Source organism: Heloderma suspectum, chromosome 2, assembly GCF_057233095.1.
Source record: "Heloderma suspectum isolate Gila_16-S chromosome 2, 16-S_ref, whole genome shotgun sequence".
NCBI classification, from domain to species: Eukaryota; Metazoa; Chordata; class Lepidosauria; order Squamata; family Helodermatidae; genus Heloderma; species Heloderma suspectum.
In genome coordinates, this window is record NC_139459.1 from 298924787 (window position 1) to 298939158 (window position 14372).

Here is a 14372-nt window from a genome sequence, read left to right on the forward strand (position 1 = left end):
ACTTTTTTCTTTAACATCTAAAATACAATACAAACGATGGTAGGCATTGTTTCCCTGTTCAGAAAACAATGATGAAGGGTCCCTTCCTGTAAAGGAGACTTAATGCATATATTGAATAATTACAACATTCTTATTTTAATTAAAAAAATTAAGAGTCCCAGCTTTTATATTAAATATTGTTCTGAATTTGGACGATAAAAGTTTGATACATCCTCATAGATGCTTGCATATATGTATACAAATATGTGCATACATGCTTGGTTCAAGCTTTTATCATCCAGACATACATCAACCACTGTATATGAATAATTTCTAACCAATTTAGACTGCAAACCTATACACACTTAGCTGGAAGTAGGCCCCATTGAACTCAGTGGGACTTACCTCTAAGAAGACATGTATAGGATTGCACTGTTAGATGCCCCATGCATTGTCAGAGACACACACCATATTTTCATATGCCCACAGTTATTAGTACCAAAAATTGATTTCATTTCCAACCTGGCCCAGAGCTTAATACCGGTGGTTACACTATCAAAATGGTTTGAATAACAGTAAAGATAAGAAACAGAGGAGGGTAAAGACTTAGCTTTTATTACCCTGAAAAGCCCACCTTACTGGGGTATGGCTAATGCTGACACCATTATGTAACAGCTTTCTGGTACCTGTAATAATCTAATGCTTTAGAAGTGATACTCTAGAAGAAACTAAACAGAATCAGCAGATGATGATACTGCGGCTAATAGAACCTCAATTGCATATTAAAACTAATAGAAATCTGTCAAATTAAAGATCATGTTTCAATGAACTTCATTTAGTAATATTCAGAACAGATGGTAACTTGGTTAAAAAAAATTAAATAATTCATATGACCCCATTAAAGGAAATGAAGTTCTTCTAATTTCCAATCAAGCCCCCTTAATTGTTTTCCAAAGTATCTCACTTCGTAAGAGATTACAAGAAATAATGCAGAAGACACCCATTCATGCAGCATATTGTTTGATGGCAACCTTCGTGTGCCCCACCCACTTCGGTGCTCTTTCTGGGACAAGGTTCAGCATCCCCCCTGCAGTGGATCGTCATCCTCTTTCTCCTCTCATCGTCCTGCAGTGCTGCTTTTTGTTTGCTTCTTTCTCCAGCTCCTCTGATAACTGCAACACAACAAACCATTCAAGCTGTTAGTTGACATGGCTGCTGGAGAGAGTGGGATTTTGTTCGGGACAGTGAAGGCTGCTGGAAGATGTTGTTTTATATACCACACAGTGGAGGCTGGTGGCTCCGATGTCAATGGGGCTGTGAATCTGCTCCAGGTTTCAGTCAGAACCAGTCAGAACTCTAAAAGAGCTGTCCAAGTTGCAGAACTCCTTTAGAGTTCTGACTGGTTCTGACTGAAACCAGGAGCAGATTCACAGCCACACTGACATCGGAGCCACCAGCCTCCACTGACCACACATTCCTCTCTGGGCTCTCAAATCCAGGTACGATAACCTGTTTTGTGTGCCACTATTCAGAGATATACAATCTACCAATGCAGACGGTGGTGTGGAGGTGCCAGGACTCAAAGGGCCTCAGCGTCAACACTTTCTGATGAGCAGAGAGGCTGACTTCACTCCCATCCTCCTTGCGATAGAATTCCTTGTGATGTTTGAACTTAGCTGCAATTGTCTCAGTTTGGGGGGGAAATACATTTTCCCAACAAGAAAATACTGTTCCCTGTTATAATGGAAAGTATTTTGCAGTAGGTTGGTCTTGAATGGGAAATTAAGACCCATGAGCTTTACAAAACACCTGTTCCTGGTGCAGATGAAACCTGCTAGAACTGGTTTGTTGACTTGAATCAACACAGATGCCTACATTCTGGGACTCTCCTTGGAGGCGTAGCTACAGGGATTAGTACTTGTGCACTTCAACATTTACAACTACACCACTGATGGTGGACCTTTGTCTCACAGGAGGCCTCCCAGTCTCCATTGCTGTGCTTCACCCAGGGGTAAACAATTCCTTGCTTCTAGCGTTTCCAGTGGATTTGAGTGATGTCTCTTCATCTGCTCTGGTGGTTAATAATGATCTATTTTTCAATTAAAGGTAAAAGGTAAAGGTGTCCCCAACCAGTCATGTCCGACTCTAGGGTGCGGTGCTCATCCCCGTTTCTAAGCCGAAGAGCCAGCGCTGTCCGAAGACGCTTCCGTGGTCATGTGGCCGGCATGACTGAACACCGAGGTGCACAGAACGCTGTTACCTTTCCCGCCGAAGCGGTACCTATTTATCTATTTGCAATTTCTTGCTTTCGAACTGCTAGGTTGGCAGGAGCTGGGACTGAAGACGGGAGCTCACTCCGTCACGCGGCACTCGGGTCTCGAACTGCTGTCCTGCCAACCTTCCGGTCTGCAGTTCAGCGTCTTAACCACTAAGCCACCACGGCCCTTTTAATTACTGGGCTTATTATTATTATTGGGCTTATTTATTGTTTTCTTTTTGAAATGATTTTTTTGAAAAGATATTGCACTTTTTGTTGGGTTTCTTGGGTATTCTTATGGAAAAGGGATGAATGCAGAATTAAAACAAAGAAAGAAAGGTAATATTTCATCATTCTAGTTACTGGGGCTCATGATCAGTTGTTATCTGATCTGTAAAGAAGATCTATCGAAGGTAGTCTGCTTCTGCAGGAAGGACCCAACATGGTTCCTATACTACCCTTTACTGGTAAACTGGAACTATCTTGCTAGGCAGGTAAGTTTCAGGGCGCACTGAAAGCCAGGATTGTGTCATACCTTCACTGGTTAAGACTATCCATTGAATCATCTTGTTTTCCTTTTGAACTCCAAATATGGGTAACCTGAGTTGAATGTGAGGGTGAAAAGAGACATACAATCAAAATGTGGTGGAAGTGGTTTGGACACACATTTTCTGTTGAGAAAACAAAGGCCTCCGCATGCAGCAAATGTGATGGAGCCACTCCCACTTCATTTCAGAATGTACGTCCATCTTCACCAAGGTCTGCTGTCTATCCTTAACCATATATTTGGGCTAGTCATGCCCATGAGCAAAAGTTTCAATGGCAGAAATAGTGTTGTCACTGTCTCAAGAGCTCCCTTCAGCAAAACAGGACTTGCATGGTAAGCCCTCAAAAGAAAGGCACCCTGAGTTTAGTGGGAGCTATTTTAAAGTAAGGGTGTATAGCTGGGGTGGGAAATCTCAGGCCTGGGAGCCCCTCCTAAGGTCCCAATCTGGCCCTCTGGGGATTCCCCGAATGGCACGTATCCTTTATAGGTGACACCTCCTTTCCCCTGCCCACCAATTCATTTTCCAGCCTTTTCGTGGCTTTCCCCCCCCCTCCATTCTGAAAGGTTGAAGTGCCTCTCCTAAGGCTATGTTAACTGGCAGTAAGCTACAATACACCAGCATATCTGGCATTTTGGCCCCAACCCCATTTTGCCTTTGGCCACACTCTGCTGGCACATGACCCTCAAGAACTTCTCTGAAATTGAGAATGTGCCTCAGGCTAAAAGGCGTTCTTCGCCCTTCGGGCAGTTTCCAATCGGACACTAACGTAAAGTACGTTGCACGAGTGTAAGAGACTGCTAGCGCATTGCCAACAGGATTAGCGGATGCAATGGGACTCCTGGGAAAATGTGCCAGCTAATGCTATTGCTGTTGCACTAGCTCAAGGTGATTTATACTGGATACTGCTTCTGATACAAAGGATTTTAGTGTTTACGTCTTATCCTCGACGGCTGGCTCTGCTCCGCAGCGACTCCGTGGAGCCGCCAGCCGGGGCAGCCCGCAGCGACATCCGGCAGTTGCTGGGCTGCGCAGGGGCACAAATGGCGGCTGCCGTAGCCGCCGCCATTTGCGTCCCTTTTTTTTTTGCCGTGATAGGCTACATAAATATTTACGTAGCCTATCACGGCAAAAAAAGGGAATGCAAATGGCGGCCGCCATAGCCGCTGCCATTTGTGTCCCTTTTTTTTTTGCCGTGATAAGCTACATAAATATTTACGTAGCCTATCATCACCTCCACAGGGACGCAAATGGCATCCCTGCGTTAGCCGTGATAGGCTACATAAGTATTTACGTAGCCTATCACGGCTAAAATGGTGAAGCGAATGGCGGCCACAGAGCAGCACAAACGGCAGCAGGTGAGTGCTCCATTTCGTGCGCCTTTCTCGGGGTGGGGGGGCGGGGGGCTTCATTCCGCCATGGGTTTCGGGGGCGTATCACCGAGATCCATGGCAGAATTCTCTGCCATCCCTACTGCAGATACATGAGCTCATTCCACAATTCATAGGATGGGCCTTCCAAAACAGAGTGTATTACTCCATCACTAAATCATAGTTGGGGTTGGGGTGGGGGGTTCCAAATCAAGTTGTCAGGAATTTGAGTGAGCTTTAACAACAACGAGAAAAAGGCTAAAATATTTACAGATTACTATAATGGGTCTTGTAACACTTTAAGACTAATTTATTTGATGGTGGACTCTAGTCTAAGAAAAGTTATGCCACAATAAATTTGTTTGCCTCTGAAGTGCAACAAAGGTGGTTGTTTCTGTAACAGGCTAATATGGCTACTCTTTTGAAGTATATACTTTTATATACAACAGTGTAACACTTTTAAAGTATTATATGTATATAATACATATGCCCACATGCGCACTCAGTGCAATCTGATATATATATATATATATCAGACTGCACTGGCTTTCTCAAAGATAAATTACATAAAATGGAAATTTGGATCCTAACCAGTTGCACCGAAGTGTAAAATAAAATTGTAGTCTTTTTTCTTCATTTTACAAATGACATGCATTACTTCAGTACTATATTCAGAAATAATCTTATTCAGAAAGCTTTTTCCTTGACATCACACAGGAGGAAAGTATAGAACAAATCCTTTGCAGTTTATTGGCATATTAAATTTACTCAGCTTGTGGTTCAAACATTATACATAAAATTACCCAATGGTATTATCATACGGTTATACATGCATTTCCAACATGTCTGTGCATTTCACTGTGTTTCAAACAAAATGCTTTTTGCATTTTGTCTTTTGCTTTTTAACAAGAGAAGTGTTGAGAAGATTATTTTGGCTAAAATAGTTTGGGGTGATTTTTTTTACTCTGAAAACATGCGACACGACATACATGGACAGCTGATAAATGGTTGCATAGTATAGATGCTAAATATAACCTTTTAGGTGGCTAGCCCTCATGGTTACAAAAAATATATTGAAATCTGGTGAACAAAATTTGCTAAAGTCTCAGAAAACAGTGATTTGTGACAAGGCGTCTAAAGGCCAAGACTCATAGGACCTTTGAACTCATACTTCCTTGTCTCGTCTGTTGGCCCTCAGTAGCTTACCCCAGCCCTAATTAGTTGTTACTAATACATCCCAATATCTCATCCTTCCCATCTCCATTATCCTTGCATGCATCCAATTCTATTAAAAAATTAAAAACTGGAGAAAACCAAAAATATCACCATAGTAATAACAATAATAATGTATATTTGAATTTCATGTGCATGGTTTCTTTTAAGCAAATAATGGGGGTTATTCTGAAGCAAAATTATTGACCTATCATCTATACTGGTCAGGTAAATGATGATTGCAATTAGTGTATGTGCAGCAGCAGCCCCCAGCTCCAGAGTTCAAAACAGTTGGGGCCTGATCCAAAACTTTTTGACATTAATGGAGAGATTCCCATTGACATTCAGATCCAACGCTGGCACAAGAAGAAATGATTTCTACAGAGTTGGAAACTTTGGGAGTTCCTGAAGTAGATCGTGTTACTAGCTCTGGCACATAAAATCTTTGCAAACTTTTTATGAAAAGTGTAAGTCAAAGCACGCATTGCATTTTGTCCACTGCACATAGTTCCCATTCTTTTGTATGCTGAGGACTGCTCAAAGAGACAGACGAAGCACCCATGTGAATTAACAAGACGCACATGTTCCAGCCTGAAGGACGATCTATTGGCCCTTCTTTCTCTTCTTTGATAGCAGGTTGGGAGCTGAATAAAACTAACTTACAATTTCCCCCATGTTCTTGATATTTTCCAAGCTGAAATACCCATGCAATTCACCTTTACTGATGCTGTTCAAACCAAAATTCTGCTCAAATAAAGGAATAATAAGGATGAGCAATGAAATGTAAAATGCAGATTTATTTGTTAGCTGTCCCTTTAGCCTTCATAGAGCATAGAGCAGTATCAAAATGGTTGAATAAACTCCCTGCTGCTGCCCATTCCTCAAGACATCACATACACGTACATCACATACATTCGGATGAAAAAAGGAAAAAGAAAGAATCTGCAGGCAAGAAATGCAGAAAAATAGAATACTGCTTTCCAACACCTGGCAGAGTTTAATATCATTTATATTTCTTTCTTTTGGACTGCAGCATGCAGAACACACAAAACACACAATACTGACAACCCGCTCATAAACAAACCACTTACACATAAGTGGTAATACATTGTCCACATACATTGATTTCAGGAAGTGTATTTCCCTAGTAAGCATCTTGCAGCATGACCTATGCATGTGTCTTCAGAGGTAAGTTCCATTGAGTTCAATGGGGCTTCCTCCCAGGTATGTGTGTATAGGACTGCAGCCTTAGGGTTCCATTCCGAGTGCATACCTGTGCCCAAGGTAGCAGCACTCCTTGTCTGTGCCTCAGTGCAAAACCAGAAGTATGGCAAGCTGCTGTATAGAGAAAAAAAAGGTATGACGCAGCTCAGGATTCCTGGCACCAAGATCACATGTTTCTATGGATTGGCTGTGAGACTCTTGCATAGGCTGAGATTCTGGATTAGGCCAGACTGTACATAGGAACGATGTGGCTTGTGGCTGTCAGGTAACCCAAATGAACACATTTCAGGGTCTAAAACAGAGGTGGGCAACTTGTGGCCCTCCAGATGTTTGGCCCGTAACTCCCAACAGCCATAGCCAGCATCGCCAATGGTAAGGGATCGTGGGAGTTCTGGCAAAAACATCTGGAGGGCCACAAGTTGCCCACCTCTGTTCTAAAATAAACTTCCATACAGAACCACAAAGAATGTTCCCCCACCCCCAAAAAACTTACTACACCTTCACAAGCCTTCAGTGAAAGCTACTGGTGCACAACACCACCGGCACTGTCAAGCAAATACTGCATAGGGATGTGAAGATATAAAAGGGTTCTATAGGTTGTAACTATTCTTCAGATTGTTTTCCTTTTGCATAAAGGCACCTGCCTGATTATCAGACTTTGTACTTCCTGCCCTTTCCTTCCCAGGGTGATTTGCAGAAGGACGCTGAGAGCCAGGTAAACACAAAGGGGTGGAAGGGGAAACTGTTTAATAACACTAGTAAACTCAGGCTATTTTTGACAGCCTGGGTTAATGTTCCAAGTGTTTACAGCAAGCACCCAGACACAAAAATAGATACCCATTCACCAAACCCTAAAGTGCCCTCTTCTAACATGTTACACGCGGGGCACACCTAAAAGGCAAACAACTAATATGGTAATGAATGAGTGTGAGAAAGAGGAGGAAAGAAACACACACACATAGAAAGAAAGAGAGAGAATCCCAGTTTAACAAGACAAAATTAGCCTTTTGTCCCTGTACACAGCCATTTTGCTCCTCTCTCTGCAATGTGTTGCAATTAAACCAGGAAATCTTCAGTTAACCATAGTTTCTTCTCTTGTCTGAACCAGGAAACCATGGTTGCCAGCTTTGGAACAAGCCCAGGTCTTAAACTATGAAGTTGGGTTAAGATCTTGTCCCAAAACTGGTAACCATAGCTTCCCAGTTTGGACAAAATGGGTAATTATGGATAATTGAAGACTTCATAGCACACCTCAGAGGGAGGAGCAAAGGGGCTGCATCCATAGGCAAAAGCTGTGCTCATATCTCAGCTTAATAAACCAAGATATGATCATCCAAACTAGGCCACTGAGGGAGAAAGGAAGGGACAAAATAATTATTTTATGACTTGAAAATGAGTATCTAATTAAATGGAAAATAAAAAATACAATCCCACTCAGTTATCTCACTCCCATTTTGTCTTAATATCTTTAAACCTGTTACCTGAATTTGCTCTCAGCAAACTTTAATGAAGCAATTATTGTGCTCAGAGTATAAGAGCACTGTTATCCAGTCATGCATTTACCCTGGTATAAGCAATATGATAACTCTTGCCTGAGAGAGTTTACAATCTTTAAAGATCCGCTCATTCCTATCCTTTCTTATTATTCTTAGCATTTAGAGATCCAATCTGAAAGTATTCGTCCATTGATTAATAGACTGAATTATCTGGGTGTGTATTAGTAGTTACCCCGGCACTTTTGCCAAGTTCACCTTGTGGTCACCCCTCCCACCCCCTCCCGTCCCACTTGTGGAAAACTCTAAACTGAATGATACCTGCTAGGTAGATATGGAGCTGAACATGCCAGTGAAGTAGGCTGGACCAGGACATCCTTAGATGTCTTGGCACTCTGGGCAAAAGGCTAAAAGGCTCCTCTACTCCCTACACCAGATCTTTCCTCATATGTGACCTTGGGATAACGGATGCCTCCTCACACTCCTGCATAGCGCTCTGGCTTGTGGGCCCTGCTGGAACCTCCTTCACCTTCCTTTCTCACAGCCACATCCAACCGCCATCTCATGCTGTGACTCTCAGCCAGTGGTGTAGTGGTAAATTTTGAAGTGCCCATAGCCATGACAGTCTCCAGAGCCACGTCCCCAAGGAGAGTCCAAAAATGCAGGCAGATGTGTAGTTCCATATCAAGAAACCAGTTCAAGCAGTTTTCTCTCCACTAGGAGCAGGCCTTTTGTAAAGTGAACGGGTCTTAATTGCCCATTCAAGACTGGGCCACCCCCAGATACGTTACAACAGGGAAGGTTTATTGTTGCTGGGAAAATCCCAACAGGCTGCTTTGGGTCACCCACCACATGCCTCAAATACAGCAGTGCCACCCACCCTCCCACTGCCGTGGAGATCCCTTGACTGTAATTGTGCTTCCTTTCCCCCTTCCCTATTAAAGGCTGCCTGTGCCCAACCCAAGCATTTGGAAATTTTGCTCTGTGAAATGATGGAGTGGTTTGGAAACTACCTATTAATTTCACAGTGCCACTACCAGCCCACATTACAGCATAGCTGATTCCCATGGGACTACTCAAGCCATGGCCCTGTGTATGTGACTGAGATTCCAAAGTCCCACCATTTCAGCCAACGATGTCATCATCACTTCAGAGCAGCTGAGGGTAACATGCCCTCCCCCTACTGTTGCAAGCATTGGCAAACCTCAGTCGCTTTCAGCCTAGTTGTGAACACAACACACAATACCAGAAGAAAATGTTTTGCAAAAAATAAGACGTAGCTAACTGAGATTTTCCTAACGTCAGTGAATGATGCGGCATTATCTAAATGAGTCCACGCTTCTCAGTTCCTGCAGCTTTCTAGAAACTGTAAGTTTTGGAAGTGTAAAACCACAAACACACACACACACACACACATATATATATCTCAAAGGCCTGATTTAATAATCAAATACCTTCTCTTCCAACTGCACATATGTTCAAAATATTGAGCAAACAGAAAGACTCTGAAAAATTTCTTTTTTTAAATACAAAATTTCTGTTAACTTGAAATGGAAAAACTGCAAATACCAAGATGCCAAAGACACCTAAGACACTTGCTGAGTTAAGTGAAAAGGTAAAATCCAGTTTAAATTTATAGCATTCCTTCAGTGTCCCTCTAGGAGTTTGGCGTCTTGCCAGTGTTCCTTGTTAAAAATTTGTTAAACGTGTTTGGCATTAATGCAAACACAAAGTACTCATTTGTTACAAATTCTAATGGAATGCATTCATTTAAGGCAATGAAGTAGTTACCAGAAGAGAAAAAAAATGTTCATTAAGTACATTTTAAAAATACAATGATGTATGCAGTGCATAACTATGGCGCCCCAGTGGCTATATAAATATCTGACAGAATAACCACAAGTTGTGTTTGGTTTGAAACTGGAATCTTTTAAACATAACCAATAGAACAGAAACTCGTTTTGTTTGTTGTGAAAACTGATGTTAGTCTTTATTGTTTAGAACTAGTAAAAATAACCAAAGTTTTGGTGTCTTGTTTCTTATATCTCAGACCAATAAAAAAAAAGCACAGGTTTAAGTAAAGATGAAGGAAATCTCTTCATTTGAACTGTAAGCAAAGCTTTGCATGTTCTCTCTGGAAAACACTAAATCCAGAAAACAACACAGGTTTGGTAATTCAGGCATCAACCAACTGAAAATAAATCTGAAGGAAATAAATTGGATTAATCTTGTCAATATTTGGAAATGTATTTCGATAGTGCTAATCTGTATTTAAAAAAGTTAAAAAGGTTATATATAGAATTAGAGGGAGAAAAAGTTATCATTAAATTCTTGGAATAGAAGCATTCTGTTTACTAGTACACATTGTTTCAAAGATTACATACAGTGAAACCATGGGACTACTTTGTAGACCATGATAGAACTACTGTAGTCCAATGGAGATGGGCAGAGAAGGCATATGGGTAAATCCCTGCTCAGCTGCCTTGGGCAAGCCAATCATTCTCAGACCCTGAGTGTTAAATGGGAATAATTATGATTGACTTCATACAGTTGTTGTGAAAACAATGTAATATTGTAACCTGCTTTGTACATTAAAAAGTGCTATATAACTGAAATAATAATGATAAAAATAACTAGCAAAGGGTCTATGACAGGCTATCTTTTCATTTTCCAATAAAGACTCACAGTTGAGCTTTGAGCTCTTGGCTGCTTTACTACCTGAGCCATGGACTAATCTGCTATGATGTCACATGTCTGGTCGACAGGACTTCATGCCTCCCCCAACTCCTCCAGCCATTGGCCAAGCAGCTGAACACTAAGGAGGCTTGTGTGAACTCAGAGCAGACCAGCCAATGACATCTCAATATTTGAACTGTAAGGTTCATGAGCTACATTTGTGGAATTAAAATATAGGGCATTTTCACATGAAGTTTTGTGGTGAAACGTGGTAGAGAGGAGACTTGATACTACTTATAAAGAAGCAGAAGTTTAGAGAATGCCACTTGAAGATTGTAGTCCTGTACAGTCGATGTGGGAGATCGAAATTATTTGTTTAAGATCCCAGATTAAGGGAGAAATATCTGCAGAACTTAAAAGAATATTCACAGTGAAACACACCCAAAGAGGCAATACGGATATGCTCCATCACATTTTATTATTTTTGCTTTGAATGCATTGTGCAATAATGTTAATCAGCACAAAGGATCTAAAGCTGAAAATGCAGCTGGTGTCTGAATTACTGTATGGATCTGATGAACTTCCCAGGTTGCCAAAAAGAACAAAAGAGAGAGAGAGAGGCTAGAATCACTAAACTGGGTTAGGAATAGCAGCAGATGATCTAGGGATTCATAAAATGAAATGGATCAAACCCTCAGGGTACTGAGTGTCCTTGAAAGTCACCATGCAACTCTTTGACAGAGCTAGATGAAAATGCTAACCTTGGCTATTTAGGCAGGATGCTTTCCTCACTGGGAACGGCTGTAAATCAAATCTGCAAAATGGACAAGACTTGATGGATTTCCCCACCACCACCACATGCGCATATACAACAACATTTACTCCGTCTCTTATATTTATCTATGGGTATCAAGAGCCCAGAACACAAGTCACGGAAATGTAAGATGGTCTAATGCATATTTCTTCCCCAATAAGTTATTTCCACATTGAATTCTAAACTGAATTCTACATTGCTCTGAAGAGGCTTGGATCACGTCCCAGGGCTGATAATGAAATGTCCCTCATTGCTTCTGCTTGCAGGGCTTTGGATCAGGGCTTTGGATCAGGGCTTTGGATCAGGGCTTTGGATCAGGGCTTTGGATCAGGCTCAGAGAAGAGAAGGATGAGCAAACTGTGTAAACACACCTTTATTTACACAGCTCCATTTGGCCGTATGGCTTGTTTATCAAGGCATCTACGCTTCCCTGTAAGAGTCTGAGTATCAGGCTCCTGGAACATGTTGCTAAGCTTTGAAGTACCAAAGAAAGAGAAAGTGTGGAGCTGACGCAGCTCAAATAACAAAGAGGGTCCCTACGAGATCCTCAAAACTGTCAATATTACCGATCACTTAATGAAATCTGAAGGAGGCTCGTTTTTTCCCTCCTTGCTGATGTGGAATGCCATCCATTCTCATGCTAGGGACTAATTATGGGGCCTTTCTTGGAAGATCAAGGTTTTGCGATCTCTGCTTCTTAATAACATGGTTTGCCTGTCTGCCACCTGGGACGCGGGAAGGCGCTCCCTTTCACTCCTAAACAGCAGGCACCGCCTCAGGGCAGTGCAAGTGCAGGCAGGAAACCAAGCCATGTTCAAGTCAGTTAACCGCTTCAGTGCTGGCCTTTCCGTCCTCGGAGTCAATGCCCTGAGCAGGCAGTAGCAGCAACCCCAGGCGGAGTTCTGATGGTTGACATCCTGTGACAATGGCTCCTATACGAGGAAGGAACTGATTGGTAATGTACTACCCAGGCTTTAGGGCAGCCAAATTTCGGGAGGTGACCTCGTCTGAAAGAATAAAATGCCGTTTTGTTTGCGCTCAGTTTTTGTTTTATAAGTGAGGAGGGAAGTGGTTAAACCAAAGTTGTGTTGAGAGCCCCCCAATCTATGAAGTCATCTTATTAGGGAGTTGTGATGCCCTATTTGCCCTAGGCTGTGGCTTGTCTGCTCCACTGAAAGATTTCCTGCTGAGACCTTTGTGGCATAACAGGAGATAGAGAAGGCTGCGGCAATATATGAGCCTCAGGTTGGAGCAGCCAAAACAGCAGGAGAACTAAGCTGTGAAGAATTAGACATGTAACAACTTAGTAAAAGCACAGGCAGCAATTGAGGTTGGCCCTTCTGCTGTTGACACATTCTGGCCCCTGTAGGTTGTGGTCAGTAAGCCCATTAGAGATGCACTGTGGCAACAGAGTGCTAAGCAAGTTCAATGTGTTTCTGTTTTATTTCTAAATACTGGGCAAGAGCAGAATGAAACAAGACAGCAGAAATACATCAGAAACACAGTCGTGGCTGTCAGGGAGGCAGAGTTAATTTGCAAATTATTTTTGGCAGATGGGGGGGTGCTGATTTGATTTTTTTTTTTTTTTTGCACTGTAGTTTCCATGTGATGCACACTGTGTGTCTAATAATATATTAAAAAGGAGAGCAGCAGCCAAGGGATAAGGTTCCCTTTTTATTCCAGAAAAGGCATTCAGGCTAAAGTGCTCATTGAGTTACAGGAAAATAGAAACAGAAGGCACAAACCCACTCAATTCCCATTTACAATCAACCTCACTCAATGGCAGATGCACTAAGAAAATCAACAGTGGTCAGAAAAAGGGGATGGCACACGAGTATATACAAATACATCGGGCTGTATCCCATCTTAGTCCTACTTAGATTAGACCCATTGAAACGAGGGGGACTTGCGTTAGTCATGACTAATGTAAGTCCCATTTGTTTCAATGGGTCTACTCTAAGCAGGACTAAGATTGGGTATGACCCATCACTTGGGGGGGGGGAATCAACTGAAATGGGGTGAAAGGAGCAGCAAGCAGACAAATAGCACTCACAAAGGAAATAAGTCAATCCTGGTAGACAGCTAGACTTTCCCTCTTTTTTCCTTTTAAAAAGAAACAGCATGTCAGTTAAGGCAGACACTATGCTTGATATGCTTCCTTGAAAATGCTTATTTCCAGCCTCCTTAGGGATCATGCAACTTGGGAGTGGTGTGAGGTTTCTGTTACCTGCCAATTACGGTAACCACAAGTTCCTAAAAACAGGGAGGATTCTGTGTATGTGTGTGTGTGTGTGTGTGTGCGTGCGTGTATATATGTGTGTGTGTGTGTATATATATACATACATACATACACATACACACACACACACACGGCTTTTGCTCTTGTTTTTGTAAACTTGAGAGCCAGTCAACTGGAGGAGTCACCAGCCAATTCAGCTCTGCAAAAGCTGCCAGTGACAGCTGACGGAGTGCATGCATGCCTCGAAATCTTCTTTGCCCACAATACCCTCTTACATGTTGCCACCCTGTTTTCCAAAACCACATCAAAAGGATCTGCTTAGGAGTTCTTAAGCCCACCTGCCCATCATGCCTTTTTCCTTTCCCTACACCACACTTTTTGCTGCTCTTGAACCACGGTGCCCCCTCCCTTTATCTAGCTTCCGTGTCCTGTAATGCCCCATTTCCATCCTCTTTCTCTTCTGCCCTTACTTTTTCTTGCTTCTCCTGCTGCATCCATCTGTACTGCTGTTTTGGCTTCAGAAATAACTCACACAATCATCAGTACCATTTTGTTTATTGGCT